Below are 22,084 nucleotides of genomic sequence, written 5' to 3'. Positions count from 1 at the left end.
GACCCCTTATTTGATTGATCCTTGTTTTAGAGTTTTTTGCCTCTAAAGATTCAAGATCCTTAGTATTTTCGTCTACAATAACCCTAACCCGTTCATATTCATATGAAATTTTTAATAAAAAACAAATGTGTACAGATATGAATAAGTGTAAACCAATATGTACACAAATTTATGACCTTATTGTTTACTTTATTGAATTATTACTTGTCTTTATATGTATTAACTGGGGAAATAGCTCATGTATTGCAATAATCACGTGCACGGGTAAATTCACATTAAATGTTTAAAATTCTGATATATTGAACCTATATAAAAAAGTGTAAACACAGCCGTTCTAGCTCAGTTGGTAGAGCGCGTAGCTTTTAACCACGTGGTCGTGGGTTCGAGTCCCACGGATGGCGTGTCAAAGCTTTTATCATTTTTGATTCTATAGAGTTTCCTATGAGCAGATTCTCTACCGTTAAATGTCACGATCTATTACTTTTAAATTTGTTAACAGTGTCATATAACATGATCGGTTACATGTTAAATTATTAGCGATATCAATCAGATCTATTAGTATAGAAATTTAAAATCGGATGGTCTGACTCATTATATTTTTTGATTCTATAGAGTTTCCTATGAGCAGATTCTCTACCGTTAAATGTCACGCTCTGTTACTTTTAAATTTGTTAACAGTGTCATATAACATGATCGGTTACATGTTAAATTATTGGCGATATCAATCATGATCTATTAGTATAAAAATTTAAAATCGGATGGTCTGACTCGGTATAATTGACGTTTACTTTGACAATAGTCTAGTTTTTCTCACGAGTCGTAGCGCCGATTTTAAATTATCTTGCGAAAATGGGCCTAATCTGCCATTGAAAATTTTTCGAAAAATTATTCACAAAATTTTGCCCGATTTTATGGGGAATGCAGTGACTTCAAATATGTGTTTTGCAGCCATTAATTATCATCAAAACGGAACTACACTCTCATATATTCGCATTCAATATGAAAATTTAGAAACAAAAACAAAAATAAGGTTATGAATCTAGAACAATAAAAAAGCTACTAAAAATACTTAAATAATAAAACCAAGACGTTATAGAAGCAGCAACATTTTGTAGCTAGTGTGGAGATAGTAGCCCCAACACGATTCTCGATGTACCTAAATACAATTATAAAAAAAAACAAGTATCATATCGATATTTAAACAAGCACAACAGTTCACATGTGAAGGTATTACTTATCGTAAGATCTAAAAGTACAAAATTCACCTATAAAAATAGTAAAATATCATTTTCGGCATCTAAAGTGCTTCGAACGGAGGAAAGCCTTAAGAAAGTCTTGTTCGTAGCGCCGTTTTCTAGTTATCTTTCGAAAATGGACCTAATCTGCAATTGGAAATTCTTCGAAAAACTGTCCACAAAATTTGGACCGATTTTGTGGGCAATGTAGTACTTCAAATATGTGTTTTGCGGCCATTAATAATCCTCAAACGAAACTACAGTCTCATATATTCGCATTCATTATGAAATTTAGAAACAAAAACAAAAAATGGGTTATGAATATTGAGAAATAAAAAAGCGGCTAAAAATACTCGAACAATAAAACAAAGACGTTATAAAAGCAACAACGTTTTGTAGCTAGTGGTGAGATAAAAGCCCCAACATGATTCTCGATGTACCTAAATAAAATTTTAAATAAAAACAAGTATGATAGTGGTATTTAAACATTCACAACAATTCACATGTGAATGTATTACTTATCCTAAGATCTAAAAGTGCAAAATTCACCTTTAAAAATAGTAAAATGTCATTTTCGGAATCTAAACTGCATCGAATGGGGAAAAGCCTTACGGAAGCCTTGCTAGTAGCGCCTTTTTCTAGTTATCTTGCGAAAATGGGCCTAATTTGCAGTAAAAACTTTTTCGGAAAGTTCTTCACAAAATGTTGCCCGATTTCGTAGGGAAAGTAGTGACTTCAAATATGTGCTTTGTGGCAATTAATTATCATCAAAATGAAACTACACTCTCATATATTCGCATTCAATATGAAATTTAGAAACAAAAACAGAAATAAGGATATGAATCTAGATGAAATAAAAAAGCGGCTAAATATACTCGAACAATAAAACCAATACTTTATAAAAGCAGCAGGTTTGTAGCTAGTGGTGAGATAGTAGCCCCAACATTATTCTCGATGTACCTGAATACAATATTAAATAAAAACAAGTATGATAGTGGTATTTAAACAGACACAACAATTTGCATGTGAAGGTAGTACTTATCGTAAGATCTAAAAATGCAAAATTCACCTTTAAAAATAGTAAAATTTCATTTTCGGCATTTAAACTGCTTCGAACGGGAGAAAGCCTTTGGGAAGTCTTGCTTGTAGCGCCGTTTTCTAGTTATCTTACGAAAATGGGCCTAATCTGCGATCGAAATTTTTTCGGAAAATTCTCCACATAATTTTGCCCGATTTGTGGGGAATGTAGTGACTTAAAATACGTGTTTTGCGGCCATTAAATATCATCAAAATAAAACTACACTCTCATATGTTCGCATTCAATATGAAATTTATTAACAAAAACAAAAATAAGGTTATGAATCTAGTGAAATAAAAAAGCGGCAAAAAATTCTCGAACAATAAAACAAAGACCTTAAAAAAGCAGCAACGTTTTGTAGCTAGTGGTGAGATAGTAGCTCCAACATGATTCTCGATGTACCTAAATACAATATTAAATAAAAACAAATATAATAGTAGTATTTAAACACGCACAACAATTCACATGTGAAGGTATTACTTATCATAAGATCTAAAAGTGCAATATTCACCTTTAAAAATAGTAAAATATCATTTTCGGAATTTAAACTGCTTCGAACGGGGGAAAGCCTTAAGGAAGTCTTGCTCGTAGCACCGTTTTCTAGTTATCTTGCGAAAATGGGCGTAATCTGCAATTAAAAATTTTTCGAAAAATTCTCCATAAATTTCGCCCGATTTTGTGGGGATTGTAGTGACTTCAAATATGTGTTTTACGACCATTAATTATCATCAAAACGAAACTACACTCTCATATATTTGCATTCAATATGAAATTTAGAAACAAAAATAAAAATAAAGTTATGAATCTTGATGAAATAAAAAAGCGGATAAAAATACTAGAACAATAAAACCAATACGTTATAAAAACAACAACGTTTTGTAGATAATGGTGAGATAGTAGCCTAACATGATTCTCGATGGACCTAAATACAATATTAAATAAAACAAGTATCATAGTGTTATTTAAACAGACACAACAATTCACATGTGAAGGTAGTACTTATCGTAAGATTTAAAAATGCAAAATTCACCTTTAAAAATAGTAAAATGTCATTTTTGGCATTTAAACTGCTTCGAACAGGGGAAAGCCTTAAGGAAGTCTTGCTCATAGCTCCGTTTCCTAGTTATCTTGCGAAAATGGACCTAATCTTCAATCGAAATTTTTTCAAAAATTCTCCACAAAATTTTGTCCGATTTTGTGGGGTATGTAGTACTTCAAATATGTGTTTACGGCCATTAATTATCATCAAAATGAAACTACGCACTTATATATTCATATTCAATATGAAATTTAGAAACAAAAATAAATATAATGTTATGAATCTAGAGAAATAAAAGAGCGGCTAAAAATACTCGAACAATAAAACAAAGACGTTATAAAAGCAGCAACGTTTAGTAGCTAGTGGTGAGATAGTAGCCCCAACATGATTCTCGATGTAACAAAATACAATGTTAAATAAAAACAAGTATCATATTGGTATTTAAACATGCACAACAATGCACATGTGAAAGTATTAATTATCGTAAGATCTAAAAATGCAAAATTCACCTTTAAAAATAGTAAAATGTCATTTTCAGCATTTAAAGTGCTTCGAACGGGGGAAACCCTTTGAGAAGTCTTGCTCGTAGAGCCGTTTTCTAGTTATCTTGCGAAAATAGGCCTAATCTGCGATCGAAATTTTTTTGAAAAATTCTCCACATAATTTTGCCCGATTTGTGGGGAATGTAGTGACTTCAAATACGTGTTTTGCGGCTATTAAATATCATCAAAACGAAACTACACTATCATATATTCGCATTCAATATAAAATTTAGTAACAAAAACAAAAATAATGTTATGAATCTAGTGAAATAAAAAACCGGCTAAAAATTCTCGAACAATAAAACAAAGACCTTAGAAAAGCAGCAACGTTTTGTAGCTAGTGGTAAGATAGCAGCCCCAACATGATTTTCGATTTACCTAAATACAATATTAAATAAAACAAATATAATAGTGGTATTTAAATACAATTTTCGATTTTCGATTCACATGTGAAGGTATTACTTATCCTAAGATCTAAAAGTGCAAAATTCACCTTTAAAAATAGTAAAATGTCATTTTCGGAATCTAAACTGCTTCGAACAGGGGAAAGCCTTAAGGAATTCTTGCTCATAGCGACGTTTTCTAGTTATCTTGCGAAAATGAGCCTAATCTGCAATTAAAAATTTTTCGGAAAATTCTCCACAAATTTTTGCCCGATTTTGTGGGGATTGTAGTGACTTCATATATGTGTTTTGCGGCCATTAATTGTCATCAAAACGAAACTACACTCTCATATATTCGCATTCGAAATGAAATTTAGAAACAAAAACAAAAATAAGGATATTAATGTAGATAAAATAAAAAAGCGGTTAAAAATACTCGAACAATAAAACGAAGACGTTAAAAAAACATCAACGTTGTAGTGACCCGAACTTTTCCATGTTTATATATATATTAAATGAAATTGTTATTTACATGATTAAGTGTTTCCAACATGTTAAGCAATCAAACTTGTTAAGACTTGATTAATTGAAATAGGTTTCATATAGACAATTGACCACCCAAGTTGACCGGTGATTCACGAACGTTAAAACTTGTAAAAACTATATGATGACATATATATGGATATATATATAGTTAACATGATATTATGATAAGTAAACATATCATTAAGTATATTAACAATGAACTACATATGTAAAAACAAGACTACTAACTTAATGATTTTGAAACGAGACATATATGTAACGATTATTGTTGTAACGACATTTAATGTATATATATCATATTAAGAGATATTCATACATCATAATATCATGATAATGTAATAATTTAAAATCTCAATTGATATTATAAACATTGGGTTAACAATATTTAACAAGATCGTTAACCTAAAGGTTTCAAAACAACACTTACATGTAATGACTAACGATGACTTAACGACTCAGTTAAAATGTATATACATGTAGTGTTTTAATATGTATTCATACACTTTTGAAAGACTTCAAGACACTTATCAAAATACTTCTACTTAACAAAAATGCTTACAATTACATTCTCGTTCAGTTTCATCAACAATTCTACTCGTATGCACCCGTATTCGTACTCGTACAATACACAGCTTTTAGATGTATGTACTATTGGTATATACACTCCAATGATCAGCTCTTAGCAGCCCATGTGTGTCACCTAACACATGTGGGAACCATCATTTGGCAACTAGCAAGAAATATCTCATAAAGTTACAAAAATATGAGTAATCATTCATGACTTATTTACATGAAAACAAAATTACATATCCTTTATATCTAATCCATACACCAACGACCAAAAACACCTACAAACACTTTCATTCTTCAATTTTCTTCATCTAATTGATCTCTCTCAAGTTCTATCTTCAAGTTCTAAGTGTTCTTCATAAATTCTACAAGTTCTAGTTACATAAAATCAAGAATACTTTCAAGTTTGCTAGCTCACTTTCAATCTTGTAAAGTGATCATCCAACCTCAAGAAATCTTTGTTTCTTACAGTAGGTTATTATTCTAATACAAGGTAATAATCATATTCAAACTTTGGTTCAATTTCTATAACTATAACAATCTTATTTCAAGTGATGATCTTACTTGAACTTGTTTTCGTGTCATGATTCTGCTTCAAGAACTTCGAGCCATCCAAGGATCTGTTGAAGCTAGATCCATTTTTCTCTTTTCCAGTAGGTTTATCTAAGGAACTTGAGGTAGTAATGATGTTCATAACATCATTCGATTCATACATATAAAGCTATCTTATTCGAAGGTTTAAACTTGTAATCACTAGAACATAGTTTAGTTAATTCTAAACTTGTTCACAAACAAAAGTTAATCCTTCTAACATGACTTTTAAAATCAACTAAACACATGTTCTATATCTATATGATATGCTAACTTAATGATTTAAAATCTGGAAACACGAAGAACACCGTAAAACCGGACATACGCCGTCGTAGTAACACTGCGGGCTGTTTTGGGTTAGTTAATTAAAAACTATGATAAACTTTGATTTAAAAGTTGTTCTTCTGGGAAAATGATTTTTCTTATGAACATAAAACTATATCCAAAAATCATGGTTAAACTCAAAGTGAAAGTATGTTTTCCAAAATGGTCATCAAGATGTCTTTTTTCGACGAAAATGACTACCTCTTTAGTAATTGACATGTAACTTAATTTTCCAACTATAAACCTATACTTTTATGTTTATATTCTTAAATTAGAGTTCAATATGAAACCATAGCAGTTTGATTCACTCAAAACGGATTTAAAATGAAGAAGTTATGGGTAAAACAAGATTGGATAATTTTTCTCATTTTAGCTACGTGAAAATTGGTAACAAATCTATTCCAACCATAACTTAATCAACTTGTATTGTATATTATGTAATCTGGAGATACCATAGACACGTATACAATGTTTCGACCTATCATGTTGACACATCTATATATATTTCGGAACAACCATAGACATTCTATATGTGAATGTTGGAGTTAGCTATACAGGGTTGAGGTTGATTCCAAAATATATATATATAGTTTGAGTTGTGATCAATACTGAGATATGTATACACTGGGTCGTGGATTGATTCAAGATAATATATATCGATTTATTTCTGTACATCTAACTGTGGACAACTAGTTGTAGGTTACTAACGAGGACAGCTGACTTAATAAACTTAAAACATCAAAAATGTATTAAAAGTGTTGTAAATATATTTTGAACATACTTTGATATATATGTACATATTTGTTATAGGTTCGTGAATCGACCAGTGGCCAAGTCTTACTTCCTGACGAAGTAAAAAATCTGTGAAAGTGAGTTATAGTCCCACTTTTAAAATCTAATATTTTTGGGATGAGAATACATGCAGGTTTTATAAATGATTTACAAAATAGACACAAGTACGTGAAACTACATTCTATGGTTGAATTATCGAAATCGAATATGCCCTTTTTTATTAAGTCTGGTAATCTAAGAATTAGGGAACAGACACCCTAATTGACGCGAATCCTAAAGATAGATCTATTGGGCCTAACAAACCCCATTCAAAGTACCGGATGCTTTAGTACTTCGAAATTTATATCATATCCGAAGGGTGTCCCGGAATGATGGGGATATTCTTAAATATGCATCTTGTTAATGTCGGTTACTAGGTGTTCACCATATGAATGATTTTTTTATCTCTATGTATGGGATGTATATTGAAATATGAAATCTTGTGGTCTATTGTTACGATTTGATATATATATAGGTTAAACCTATAACTCACCAACATTTTTTTTGTTGACGTTTTAAGCATGTTTATTCTCAGGTGATTATTAAGAGCTTTCGCTGTCGCATACTTAAATAAGGACAAGATTTGGAGTCCATGATTGTATGCTATTGTGTAAAAACTGCATTCAAGAAACTTATTTCGTTGTAACATATTTGTATTGTAAACCATTATGTAATAGTCGTGTGTAAACAGGATATTTTAGATTATCATTATTTGATAATCTACGTAAAGCTTTTTAAACCTTTATTGATGAAATAAAGGTTATGGTTTGTTTTAAAATGAATGCAGTCTTTGAAAAACGTCTCATATAGAGGTCAAAACTTCGCAACGAAATCAATTAATATGGAACATTTTTAATCAATAAGAACGGGACATTTCAAACGTTTTGTACCTAGTGGTGAGATAATAGCCCCAAAATTATTCTCGATGCACCTAAATACAATATTAAATAAAAACAAGTACCATAGTGGTATTTAAACATACACAACAATTCACATGTGAAGGTAGTACTTATCGTAAGATCTAAAAATGCAAAATTCACCTTTAAAGTTAGTAAAATGTGATTTTCGGCATCTAAACTGCTTCGAACGGGGGAAATACTTAAGAAAATCTTGATCATAGCTCCGTTTTCTAGTTATCTTACGAAAATGAGCCTAATATGCAATCGAAAATTTTTCGAAAAATCTCCACAAAATATTTCCCGATTTTGTGGGGAATGTAGTGATTTCAAATATGTGTTTTGCTTTCATTAATACTCAACAAAATGAAACTACACTCTCATATATTCGCATTCAATATAAATTAGAAACAAAAACAAAAATAAGGTTATGAATCTAGAGAAATAAAAAAGGCTAAAAATACTAGAACAATAAAACCAAGACGTTATAAAAGCAGCAACGTTTTGTAGCTAGTGGTGAGATTGTAGCCCCAACATGATTCTCAAGGTACCTAAATACAATATTAAATAAAAACATGTATCATAGTGATATTTAATCAGACACAACAATTTACATGAGAATGTATTACTTATCCTAAGATCTAAAAATGCGAAATTCACCTCTAAAAATAGTAAATTGTCATTTTCGGAATCTAAACTATTTCGAACGAGGGAAAGCCTTAAGGAAGTCTTGCTCGTAGCGCCGTTTTTTGTTATCATGCGAAAATAGGCGTAATCTGCAATTGAAAATGTTTCAGAAAATTCTCCAAAAAATGTTGCCCGATTTTGTGGGGAATGTAGTGACTTTAAATATGTGTTTTGCGGCCATTAATTATCATCAAAATGGAACTACACTCTCATATATTCGCATTCAATATGAAATTTAGAAATAAAAACAAAAAAAAGATTATGAATCTAGTGAAATAAAAAAGCGGCTAAAAATTCTCGAACAATAAAACAAATACGCTATAAAAGCATCAACATTTTGTAGCTAGTGGTGAGATAGTAGCCCCAACATGATTCCCGATGTACCTAAATACAATGCTAAATAAAAACAAGTATCATATTGGTATTTAAACATGCACAACAATTTAAATGTGAAGGTATTACTTATCCTAAGATCTAAAAGTGCAAAATTCACCTTTAAAAATAGTAAAATGTTATTTTCAGAATCCAAACTTCTTCGAAAGAGGGAAAGCCTTAAGGAAGTCTAGCTCGTAGCGCAGTTTTCTAGTTATCTTGCGAAAATGGACCTTATCTGCAATTGAAAACTTTTCGAAAAATTCTCCATAAAATTTTGCCCGATTTTGTGGGGAATTTAGTGACTTCAAATATGTGTTTTGCGGCCATTAATTATCATCAAAACGAAACTACACTCTCCTATATTCGCATTCAATATGAAATTTATAAACAAAAACAAAAATAAGGTTATGAATCTATTGAAATAAAAAAGCGGCTAAAAATACTCGAACAATAAAACCAATACGTTATAAAAACAACAACGTTTTGTAGATAGTGGTGAGATAGTAGCCCAAGATGATTCTCGATGGACCTAAATACAATATAAAAAAAAAACGAGTATCATAGTGTTATTTAAACAGGCACAACAATTCACATGTGAAGGTAGTACTTATCGTAAGATTTAAAAATGCAAAATTCACCTTTAAAAATAGTATAATGTCATTTTCGGAATCTAAACTGCTTCGAACGTGGGAAAGTATTAAGGAAGTCTTGATCGTAGCGTCATTTTCTAGTTATCTTGCGAAAATCGATGTAATCTGCAATTGAAAATGTTTCGGAAAATTCTTCACAAAAAGTTGCCCGATTTTGTGGGGAATGTAGTGACTTCAAATATGTGTTTTGCAGCCATTAATTATCATCAAAATGAAATTACCCTCTCATATATTCGCATTCAACGTAAAATTTAGAAACAAAAACAAAAATAAGGTTATGAATTTAGAGAAATAAAAAACGGCTAAAAATACTCGAACAATAAAACCAAGACGTTATAAAAGCAGCAACGTTTTGTAGCTAGTGTTGAGATAGTAGCCCCAACATGATTCTCGATGTACCTAAATACAATATTAAATAAAAACAAGTATCATAGTGGTATTTAATCAGACACAACAATTTACATGTGAAGGTATTACTTATGTTAAGATATAAAAGTGCAAAATTCACATCTAAAAATAGTAAAATGTCATTTTCAAAATCTAAACTGCTTCGAACGAGGGAAAGCCTTAAGGAAATCTAGCTTGTAGCGCCATTTTTAGTTATCTTGTGAAAATGGACCTAATATGCAATTGAAAATTTTTCGAAACATTCTCCACAAATTTTTTTCTGATTTTGTGGGAAATGTAGTTACTTCAAATATGTGTTTTACGGGTATTAATTATCATTAAAATGAAACTACACTCTCATATATTCACATTCAATATGAAATTTAGAAACAAAAACAAAAATAAGGTTATGAATCTAGTGAAATAAAAAAGCGGCAAAAAATTCTCGAACAATAAAGCAAATACGTTATAAAAGCAGCAACATTTTATAGCTAGTGGTGAGATAGTAGCCCCAACATGATTTTCGATGTACCTAAATACAATATTAAATAAAAACAAGTATCATAGTGGTATTTAAACATGCACAACAATTTACATCTGAAGGTATTACTTATCCTAAGATTTAAGAGTGCAAAATTCACCTATAAAGATAGCAAAATGTTATATTCGAAATCTAAACTTCTTCGAAAGAGGGAAAGCCTTAAGAAAGTCTAGCTCGTAGCGCAGTTTTCTAGTTATCTAGCGAAAATGGATCTAATCTGCAATTGAAAACTTTTCAAAAAATTCTTCACAAAATTTTGCCTGATTTTGTGGGGAATGTAGTGACTTCAAATATGTGTTTTGCGGTGATTAATTGTCTTCAAAACGTACTACACTCTCATATATTCGTATTCAATATGAAACTTAGAAAATAAAAACAAAAATAAGGTTATGAATCTAGAGAAATAAAGAAGCGGCTAAAAAAATACTCGAACAATAAAACCAAGACGTTATAAAAGCAGCAACATTTTGTGGTTAGTGGTGAGATAGTAGCCCCAACATGATTCATGATGTACCTAAATACAATATTAAATAAAAATAAGTATCATAGTGGTATTTAAACAGGCAAAACAATTCACATGTGAAGGTATTACGTATCGTAAGATCTAAAAGTGCAAAATTCACTTTTAAAAATAGTAAAATGTCATTTTTGACATCTAAACTGCTTCGAACGGCAAATATCATAAAGAAAGTCTTGGTCGAAGCATCGTTTTCTAGTTATTTTGCGAAAATGGGCCTAATCTGCAATTGAAAATTTTTCGAAAAATTCTTCACAAAATTTTGCCAGATTTTATGGGGAATGTAGTGACTTCAAATATGTGTTTTGCGGTCATTAATTATCTTCAAAATGAAACTACACTCTCATATATTCGCATTCAATATGAAATTTAGAAACAAAAACAAAAATAAGGTTATGAATTTAGAGAAATAAAAAAGCGGATAAAAATACTCGAACAATAAAACAAAGACGTTATAAAAGCATCAACGTTTAGTAGCTAGTGGTGAAATAATAGCCCCAACATAATTCTCGATGTACCTAAATATAATATCAAATAAAACAAGTATTATAGTGGTATTTAGATAGGCACAACAATTCACATGTGAATGTATTACGCATCGTAAGATCTAAAAGTGCAAAATTCACCTTTAAAAATAGTAAAATGTCATTTTCGGCATCTAAACTGCTTCGAACTGCGGAAATCATTAAGGAAGTCTTGGTCGTAGCATCGTTTTCTAATTATCTTGCGAAAATGGGCCTAATCTGCATTTGAAAAATTTTCGGAAAATTTCTCCACAAAATTTTGCCCGAATTTGTGGGGAATGTAGTGACTTCAAATATGTGTTTTGTGGCCATTAATTATCATCAAAATGAACTACACTCTCATATATTCGAATTCAATATGAATTTTAGAAACAAAAACAAAAATAAGGTTATGAATCTAGAGAAATAAAAAAGCGGATAAAAATACTCGAACAATAATACAAAGGTGTTATAAAAGCATCAATGTTTTGTAGCTAGTGGTGAGATAGTAGTCCCAACATGATTCTCGATGTGCCTAAATACAATATTAAATAAAAACAAGTATAATAGTAGTATTTAAACAGACACAACAATTCACATGTGAAGGTATTACTTATCCTAAGATCTAAAAGTGCAAAATTCACTTTTAAAAATAGTAAAATTTCATTTTCGATATCTAAACTGCTTCGAACGGGGAAAGCTTTAAGGAAGTGTTGCTTGTAGCGTCGTTTTCTACTTATCTTGCGAAAATAGGCCTAATCAGCAATTGAAAATTTTTCAGAAAATTTTTCACATAATTTTGCCCGATTTTGTGGGAAATGTAGTGACTTTAAATATGTGTTTTGCGAAACAAAATAAAAAATAAGGTTATGAATCTGTATAAATAATAAAGCGGCTAAAAATACCCTAATCTGCAACTGAAAATTTTTCGAAAAATTCTCCACAAAATTTTGCCCGATTTTGTGGGGAATGTAGTGACTTCAAATATGTGTTTTGCGGCCATTAATTAGCATCAAGACAAACTACACTCTCATATATTTGCATTCAATATGAAATTTAGAAATAAAAACAAAAATAAGGTTATGAATCTAGAGAAATAAAAAAGTGGATACAAATACTCGAACAATAAAACAAAGACGTTATAAAAGCATCAACGTTTTGTAACTAGTGGTGAGATAGTAGCCCAAACATGATTCTCGATGTGCCTAAATATAAAATTTAAATAATAACAAATATCATAGTGATATTTAAACATGAACAACAATTCACATTTGAATGTATTACTTATCGTAAGATCTAAAAGTGCCAAACTCACCTTTAAAAATAGTAAAATGTCATTTTCGGCATCTAAACTGCTTCGAACGGCGGAAATCATTACGGAAGTCTAACTCGTAGCGTTGTTTTATAGTTATCTTAGGAAAATGGTTCTAATATACAATTGAAATTTTTTTGGAAGATTCTCCAAAAAATTTTACCCGATTATGCGGGGAATGTAGTGACTTCAAATATGTGTTTTGCGGCCATTAATTATCATCAAAACGAAACATATATATATATATATATATATATATATACTCTCATATATTCACATTCAATATGAAATTTAGAAACAAAAAAAATATAAGGTTATGAATCTAGAGATATAAAAAACCGGATAAAAATATTCGAACAATAAAACAAAAACGTTATAAAAGCATCAACGTTTTGTAGCTAGTAGTGAGATAGTAGCCCCAACATGATTCTAGATGCACTTAAATATAATATTAAATAAAAGCAAGTATCATAATGGTATTTAAACAGGCACAACAATTCACATGTGAAGATATTACTTATTGTAAGACCTAAAAGTGCAAAATTCACCTTTAAAAATAGTAAAATATCATTTTCGGCTTCTAAACTGTTTCGAACGGGGGAAAGCCTTAAGGAAGTCTTGCTCGTAGCGTCATTTTTTTAGTTATCTTGCGAAAATGGGCCTAATCTGCAATTGAAAATTTTTCAGAAAATTCACTACAAAATTTTGCCCGATTTAATGGGGAATGTAGTGACTTCAAATATGTGTTTTGCGGCCATTAATTATCATCAAAATGAAACTACATTCTCATATATTCAAATTCAATATAAAATTTAGAAACAAAAACAAAAATAAGGTTATGAATATAGAGAAATAAAAAAACGGATAAAAATACCCGAACAATAAAACAAACACGTTATAAAAGCAGCAATGTTTTGTAGCTAGTGGTTAGATAGTATCCCAACATGATTCTCGATGTACCTAAATACAATATTAAATATAAAAAGTATCATAGTGGTATTTAAATAGGCAAAATAATTCACATGTGAAGGTATTACTTATCCCAAGATCTAAAAATGCACAATCCACCTTTAAAAATAGTAAAAAGTCATTATCGGTATCTATACTGCATCGAACGGGGGAAGCATTAAGGAATTCTTGCTTGTAGTGGCGTTTTGTAGTTATCTTGCGAAAATGGGCTTAATCAGCAATTGAAAATTTTTCGGAAAATTCTCCACATAATTTTGCCCGATATTGTAGGAAATGTAGTGACTTCAAATATGTGTTTTGCGGCCATTAATTATCATCAAAAAGAAACTATAGTCTCATATATTCGCATTCAATATGAAATTTAGAAACAAAATCAAAAATAAGGTTATAAATCTATAGAAATTAAAAAGCGGCTAAAAATACTCGAACAATAAAACAAAGACGTTATAAAAGCAGCAAGGTTTTGTGTCTAGTTGCGAGATAGTACCCCAACATGATTCTCGATTTACCTAAATACATTATTAAATAAAAACTAATATCATAATGGTATTTAAATAGGCACAAAGATTCACATGTGAAGGTATAACTTATCTTAAGATCTAAAAGTGTAAAATTCACCTTTTTAAAAAATAGTAAATTGTCATTTCCGGCATCTAAACTGCTTCAAATGGGGAAAAGCCTTAAGGAAGTCTTGCTCGTAGCGTCGTTTTCTAGTTATCTTGCGAAAATAGGCATAATCTGCAATTGATAATTTTTCGAAAAATTCTTCACAAAATTTTTCCCGATTTTTTGAGGAATGAAACTACGTACACTCTCATATATTCGCATTCAATATAAAATTTAGAAACAAAAATAAAAATAAGGTATGAATCTAGAGAAATAAAAAAGCGGATAAAAATATACTCGAACAATAAAACAAAGTCTTTATAAAAGCATCAACGTTTTGTAGCTAATTGTGAGATAGTGTGATGACCCGGAAATTTCTGACCAAATTTAAACTTAATCTATAACGTTTCCGACACGATAAGCAAAGTCTATGAAGTTGAATCTCAAAATTTTGAACTATTCAAATACCCTTCGATTGTTCTCAACGATTCGCGAACAATTATATGTAAATAGATACATATATATACTATAACTTGAAAACGTAACAAAGTGTTATGAAAATGATACTGTGCATTAACCTTATTGGTTTGATTATCTGATTGATATTTAGATAAGTTAACTAAAACGTTTAAGATGAACCAGTAAAACACTAATTTGCTACAGTATTTTCGAATTGCTACAGTACCCGAAAAGCTACAATGTTTTCAAAAATCACTATTTGCTACAGTAAAAACACTATTTTAAAATGAAAATGTATATATGTATTATACTACGAGACAATGATTTATAGAAGTAAATGACCAAAACACTCGAAAGTTTAAGAAATACTTTGGGTGGTACAGTTTATGGATAATTTAAGGCTATATTTTGACAAAGGTACGTGTCACGAAACGTAAAGTATTAGTTTTCTAAGCGTACGAAAATGCGTTCGAGAAACCGGAACCGGGACATAAGTCGAGTAACAACGTACGACTTATCGGAACAAAAATTACAAGTTCACTATGCACGTGAATTTAATATAATATATAATTAATTATATAAATTAATTATATTATATTTATAATTAAATAATATGTCGACAAACAAAGAGATAAAAATTTGTGAGCTGGATCCTCTAGCCATGCGATCGCATGGCCAAGGAGGCTAAACCCCATGCAATCGCATGGGGTACTGTTGCAGGCCACATTCTATAAAAGCATCGAATTTCGGTTCAGTGTTACACCATCATTACTCCGTATATTATTTATTTTATTTAATTTATTATTATTATTATTATTATTATTATTATTATTATTATTATTATTATTATTTTATTATTATTATTATTATTATTATTATTATTATTATTATTATTATTATTATTATTATTATTATTATTATTATTATTATTATTATTATTATTAAGATTAATATTATTATTAATCCTATTATTATTAGTAGTATTAGTACATAAAATACTACGACGAGGCCAAGAGCGGGTCACTTTTGAAATGGGTTTTCGAGCGGGATAGAGCTAAGGAAATTATGGGTTATTGCCAAGGAGGTTATGGGTAATGTTCGGGGGTATATTTGTGAGTTAAACCTAGTGTTTATCATCTTCGTTGCGTCTACGTACTTTCCTGTAATATGAAATTACAATATTGATACGTAAGCATTCATATCTTATCTTTTATATATTAATTGTGTATCCATGTCTAGTGCTCGAGTATATATGTTTAGGCATGCCAGTATGCTAAATTTCGTCGTTAAACAGTTTATAATGAATCACGAATTAAATACATATATTACTAGTAAAAGGTATATGATATACATGTTTTTGGAAAGCTGACGAAAAATCAATAACTTTTCATTTAGATATCGAATAAGTTCGATGAACGGATTAAAAGATATGATCAACTGAATTATGATTGACGTTAATTGAAATTGCTTTTGAATCTGTAATTAAGATTTAAACAACTTGTTTACAAGATTGATAAAATGGATTTTTAAATATTACCAGCTGAGTAAATGAATCCTTATATAAGGTATGTCTCGTTTGTTGAACTATTGTCAAAATTGACTTTTTGAAACAACATTGGATAACTTTTGTATGTCAGTATCGAGCATTAGGATTGTGATACACTATGACCTGACCTAGCTTGATAGACGTTTATTGACCAACATATGTTCTCTAGGTTGAGATCTACGATTATTTGATATTCCGAGTTTCGGTCACATTACGATGAACAACTTTATGTGCAGCTAAGGTGAGTTTCATTTGCTCCCTTTTTAATTGCTTTTGCAATCTATATTTTTGGGCTGAGAATACATGCACTTTATTTTAAACTCAATTGGTACAAGTACATACTAAATTCTACACCGAGTTTGAACAGAAAATCCCTTAGCTTTGGTAACTAGTAACTGCCGGTTATAAGAACTGGTGGGCGCGAGTAGTTATATATGGATCCATAGGGCTTGACATCCCCGTCTGTTCCAGGTATAGAAACCCTAGCCTGAACTATAAAACAGACGTATGCTATTGGAGTTTAGTACACATTGGTTTGCGTGTATTGTACATGTTGGTTGTATGTATGTTAAAACAGGGGTACTTATTATAACGTTTAAGCTTAGTTACCAGGGTGCTCAATCTTATAGAATATTTTGATAAACGTTTCTGGATGAAACAACTGAAATCTTGTGATCCACCTTTATATACAGATAATATGAAACAATAAAACTATGGACTCACCAACCTTTGTGTTGACACTTGTTAGCATGTTTATTCTCAGGTTTCCTAGAAGTCTTCCGCTGTTTGCTTATATGTTAGACAAGCTATGTGCATGGAGTCTTACATGGCATATTTTTTCAAGAAAACGTTGCATTCACCAAATCATCACCATGTATCTTATTTTGACTGCATTGTCAACGGAAGTACTATTGTAAACTATTATTTACGGTGATTGTCTATATGTAGAAATCATCATATGTCGAAAAGAATGCAATGTTTACAAAACGTATCATACAGAGGTCAAATACCTTGCAATGAAATCGATGAATGATGTGTTCGTCCATATGGATTTGGAGCGATCGTCACAGATAGTAGCCCCAACAAGATTCTTGATGTACCTAAATACAATATTAAATAAAAACAAGTATCATAGTGATATTTAAACAGACACAACAATTCAAATGTGAAGGTATTACTTATCCAAAGATCTAAAAGTGCAAAATTCACATTTAAAAATAGTAAAATGTCATTTTCAGCATCTAAACTGCTTCAAAGGGGGAAAGCGTTAAGGAAGTCTTGCTTGTAGCGTTGTTTTCTAGTTATCTTGCGAAAATGGGCCTGATCTGCAACTGAAAATTTTTCAAAAAATTCTCCATATAATTTTGCCCGATTTTGTAGGGAATGTAGTGACTTTAAATATATGTTTTGCGACCATTAATTATCATCAAAATGAAACTACGCTCTCATATATTCGCATTCAATATGAAATTTAGAAACAAAATCAGAAATAAGGTTATGAATCTAGAGAAATAAAAAAGCAACTAAAATACTCGAACAATAAAACCAAGACGTTATAAAAGCAGCAAGGTTTTGTGGCTAGTTGTGAGATAGTACCCCAACATAATTCTCGATGTACCTAAATACATTACTAAATAAAAATAAGTATCATAATGGTATTTAAACAGACACAACGATTCACATGTGAAGGTATAACTAATCGTGTGATCTAAAGTGTAATATTCACCTTTAAAATAATTAAATGTCATTTTCGGCATCTAAACTGCTTCGAACGGGGAAAAGCCTTAAGAAAGTCTTGCTCGTAGCGTCGTTTTTTAGTTATCTTGCGAAAATAAGCCTAATCTGCAATTAAAAAATTTTCGGAAAATTCTCCTTAAATTTTTTCCCGATTTTGTAGGGAATATTGTGACTTCAAATATGTATTTCGCGGCCATTAATTATCATCAAAACGGAACTACACTCTCATATATTCGCATTCAATATGAAATTTAGAAACAAAAAACAAAAATGAGGTTATAAATCTAGAGAAATAAAAAATGTGGATAAAAATACTCGAACAATAAAAGAAAGACGTTATAAAAGCATCAACATTTTGTAGCTAGTGGTGAGATAGTAGCCCCAACATAATTTTCGATGTACCTAAATACAATATTAAATAAAAATAAGTTTCATAGTGGTATTTTAATAGGCACAACAATTCACAGGTGAAGGTATTACATATCATAAGATATAAAAGTGCATAATTCACCTTTAAAAAAAGTAAAATATCATTTTCGGCATCTAAACTGCTTCGAACGGAAAAAATCATTAAGGAAGTCTTGGTCGTAGCATCGTTTTCTAGTTATCTTGCGAAAATGGGCTTAATCTGCAATTGAAAATTTTTCGAAAAATTCTCCACAAAATTTTGCCCAATTATGTGGGGAATGTAGTGACTTTAAATATGTATTTTGCGGCCATTAATTATCATCGAAACGAAACTACGCTCTCATATATTCGCATTCAATATGAAATTTAGAAACAAAATCAAAAATAAGGTTATGAATCTAGAGAAATAAAAAAGCAGCTAAAAATACTCGAACAATAAAACCAAGATGTTATAAAAGCAGAAAGGTTTTGTGGCTAGTTGTGAGATAGTACCCCAACATGATTCTCAATGTACCTAAATACATTATTAAATAAAAACAAGTATCATAATGGTATTTAAACAGGCACAACGATTCACATGTGAATGTATAACTTATCGTGAGATCTAAAAGTGTAAAATTCACCTTTAAAAATAATTAAATGTCATTTTCGGCATCTAAACTTCTTCGAATGGGGGAAAGGATTAAGGAAGTCTTGCTTGTAACGCCGTTTTTCTAATTATCTTGCGAAAATGGTCTAATCTGCAATTGAAAATTTTTCAGAAAATTCTCCAAAAAAAATTTGCCCGATTTTGTGGGGAATGTAGTGACTTCAAATATAGGTTTTGTGGCCATTAGTTATCGTCAAAACAAAACTACACTCTCATATATACGCATTCAATATGAAATTTAGAAACAAAATCAAAAATAAGGTTATGAATCTAGAGAAATAAAAAAGCGGCGAAAAATACTCGAACAATAAAACCAAGACGTTATAAAAGCAGTAAAGTTTTGTGGCTAGTTGTGAGATAGTAGCCCCAACATAATTCTTAATGTACCTAAATATAATATTAAATAAAAACAAGTATCATTGTGGTATTTAAACAGGCACAATAATTCACAAGTGAAGGTATTAGTTATCGTAAGATCTAAAAATGCAAAATTCACTTTTAAAACAGTAAAATGTCATTTTCGGCATCTAATCTGCTTCAAACGGGGGAAATCCATAAGGAAGTCATGCTCGCAGTGTCATTCTCTAATTATCTTGCAAAAATGGGTCTAATCTGCAATTGAAACTTTTTCGGAAAATACTCCACAAAATTTTGCCCGTTTTGTGGGGACTGTAGTGACTTCAAATATGTGTTTTACGGCCATTAATTATCATCAAAATGAAACTACGCTCTCATATATTTGCATTCAATATGAAATTTAGAAACAAAAACAAAAATAAGGTTATGAATTTAGATAAATCAAAAACCGGATAAAAATGCTCGAACAAAAAAACAAAGACGTTATAAAAGCATCAACGTTTTGTAGCTAGTGGTGAGATAGTAGCCCCAACATGATTCTCGATGTACTTAAATACAATATTAAATAAAAAAATATCATAGTGGTATTTAAACGGACACAACAATTCACATGTGAATGTATTACTTATCGTAATATCTAAAACTGTAAAATTCGCATTTAAAAATAGTAAAATGTTATTTTCGGCATCTAAACTGCTTCGAACAGGGGAAAGACTTAAGGAAGTCTTGCTCATAGCGTCGTTTTCTAGTTATCTTGCGAAAATGGGCCTAAACTGCAATTGAAAATTGTTCGGAAAATTCTTCACAAAATTTTGCCCAATTTTGTGGAGAATGTAGTGACTTTAAATGTATGTTTTGCGGCCATTAATTATTATGAAAATGAAACTACACTCTCATACATTCGCATTCAATATGAAATTTAGAAACAAAAACAAAAATAAGGTTATCAATCTAGAGAAATAAAAAAACGGATAAAAATACTCGAACAATAAATCAAACACTTTATAAAAGAAGCAACGTTTTGTAGCTAATGGCGAGATAGTATCCCTAACATGATTTTCAATGCACCTAAATTCAATATTAAATAAAAACAAGTATCGTAGTGGTATTAAAATAGGCACAACAATTCAAATGTGAAGGTATTACTTACTCTCAAATCTAAAATTGCAAAATTCACCTTTTTAAAAAATAGTAAAATGTCATTTTCGACATCTAAACTGCTTCAAACGGGGAAAGCCTTAAGGAAGTATTGATTGTAGCATCTTTTTCTAGTTATCTTGCGAAAATGGGCCTAATCTGCAATTTAAAAGTTTTCAGAAAATTCTCCACAAAATTTTGCCCGATTTTGTGGGAAATTTAGTGACTTCAAATATGTGTTTTGCAGCCTTTAATTATCATCAAAATGAAACTACACTCTCATATATTCGCATTCAATATGAAATTTAGAAACAGAAACAAAAATATGGTTATGAATCTAGAGAAATAAAAAAGTGGATAAAAATACTCGAACAATAAAACAAAGACTTATAAAAGCATTAACGTTTTGTAGCTAGTGGTGTGATAATAGCCCCAACATAATTCATGATGTACCTAAATACAATATTAAATAAAAAAAGTATCATTGTGGTATTTAAACACGCACAACAATTCACATGTGAAGGTATTACTTATCGTAAGATCTAAAAGTGTAAAATTTACCTTTAAAAATAGTAAAATGTCATTTTTTGCATCTAAACTGCTTCGAACGGGGAAAGCCTTTAGCAAGTTTTTCTCGTAGCGTCGTTTTCTAGTTATCTTGTGAAAATGGGCCTAATCTACAGTTAAAATTTTTTTGAAAAATTCTCCACAACATTTTGCCCGATTTTGTAGGGAATGTAGTGTTTTCAAATATGTGTTTTGCGGCCATTAATTATCATCAAAATGACTACACTCTCATATATTCGCATCCAATATGAAATTTAGAAACAAAAACAAAAATAACGTTATGAATCAAGAGAAATAAAATTAACGGATAAAAAGTACTCGAAGAATAATGTAAACACGTTATAAAAAAAGCAACGTTTTGTAGCTAGTGGTGAGATAGTATCCCCAACATGATTCTCGATGTACCTAAATATAATATTAAATAAAAATAAGTATCATAGTGGTATTTAAACAGGCACAACAATTCACATGTGAAGGTATTACTTATCCTAAGTTCTAAAAATGCAAAATGCACCTTAAAAATAGTAAAATATCATTTTCGGTATCTAAACTGCTTCGAACGGAGGAAAAATTTAAGGCAGTCTTGCTTGTAGCACCATTTTCTAGTTATATTTTGAAAATGGGCCTAATCTGCAATTGAAA

At 30.4% G+C, this 22,084-nt stretch overlaps 1 non-coding gene across 1 annotated transcript; it reads left to right on the top strand.

Moving 5' to 3' along the window:
- Positions 1-328: 328 nt before the first annotated feature.
- TRNAK-UUU (transfer RNA lysine (anticodon UUU)) lies at positions 329-401 on the top strand. The gene has a single exon. It is a non-coding gene; the product is annotated as a tRNA-Lys (tRNA).
- Positions 402-22,084: the final 21,683 nt, after the last annotated feature.

Source organism: Rutidosis leptorrhynchoides, chromosome 4 (assembly GCF_046630445.1).
Source record: "Rutidosis leptorrhynchoides isolate AG116_Rl617_1_P2 chromosome 4, CSIRO_AGI_Rlap_v1, whole genome shotgun sequence".
Classification (NCBI taxonomy): Eukaryota; Viridiplantae; Streptophyta; class Magnoliopsida; order Asterales; family Asteraceae; genus Rutidosis; species Rutidosis leptorrhynchoides.
The sequence above is the reverse complement of the archived record's forward strand: the minus strand, read 5'-3'. Positions and strand labels throughout refer to the sequence as shown.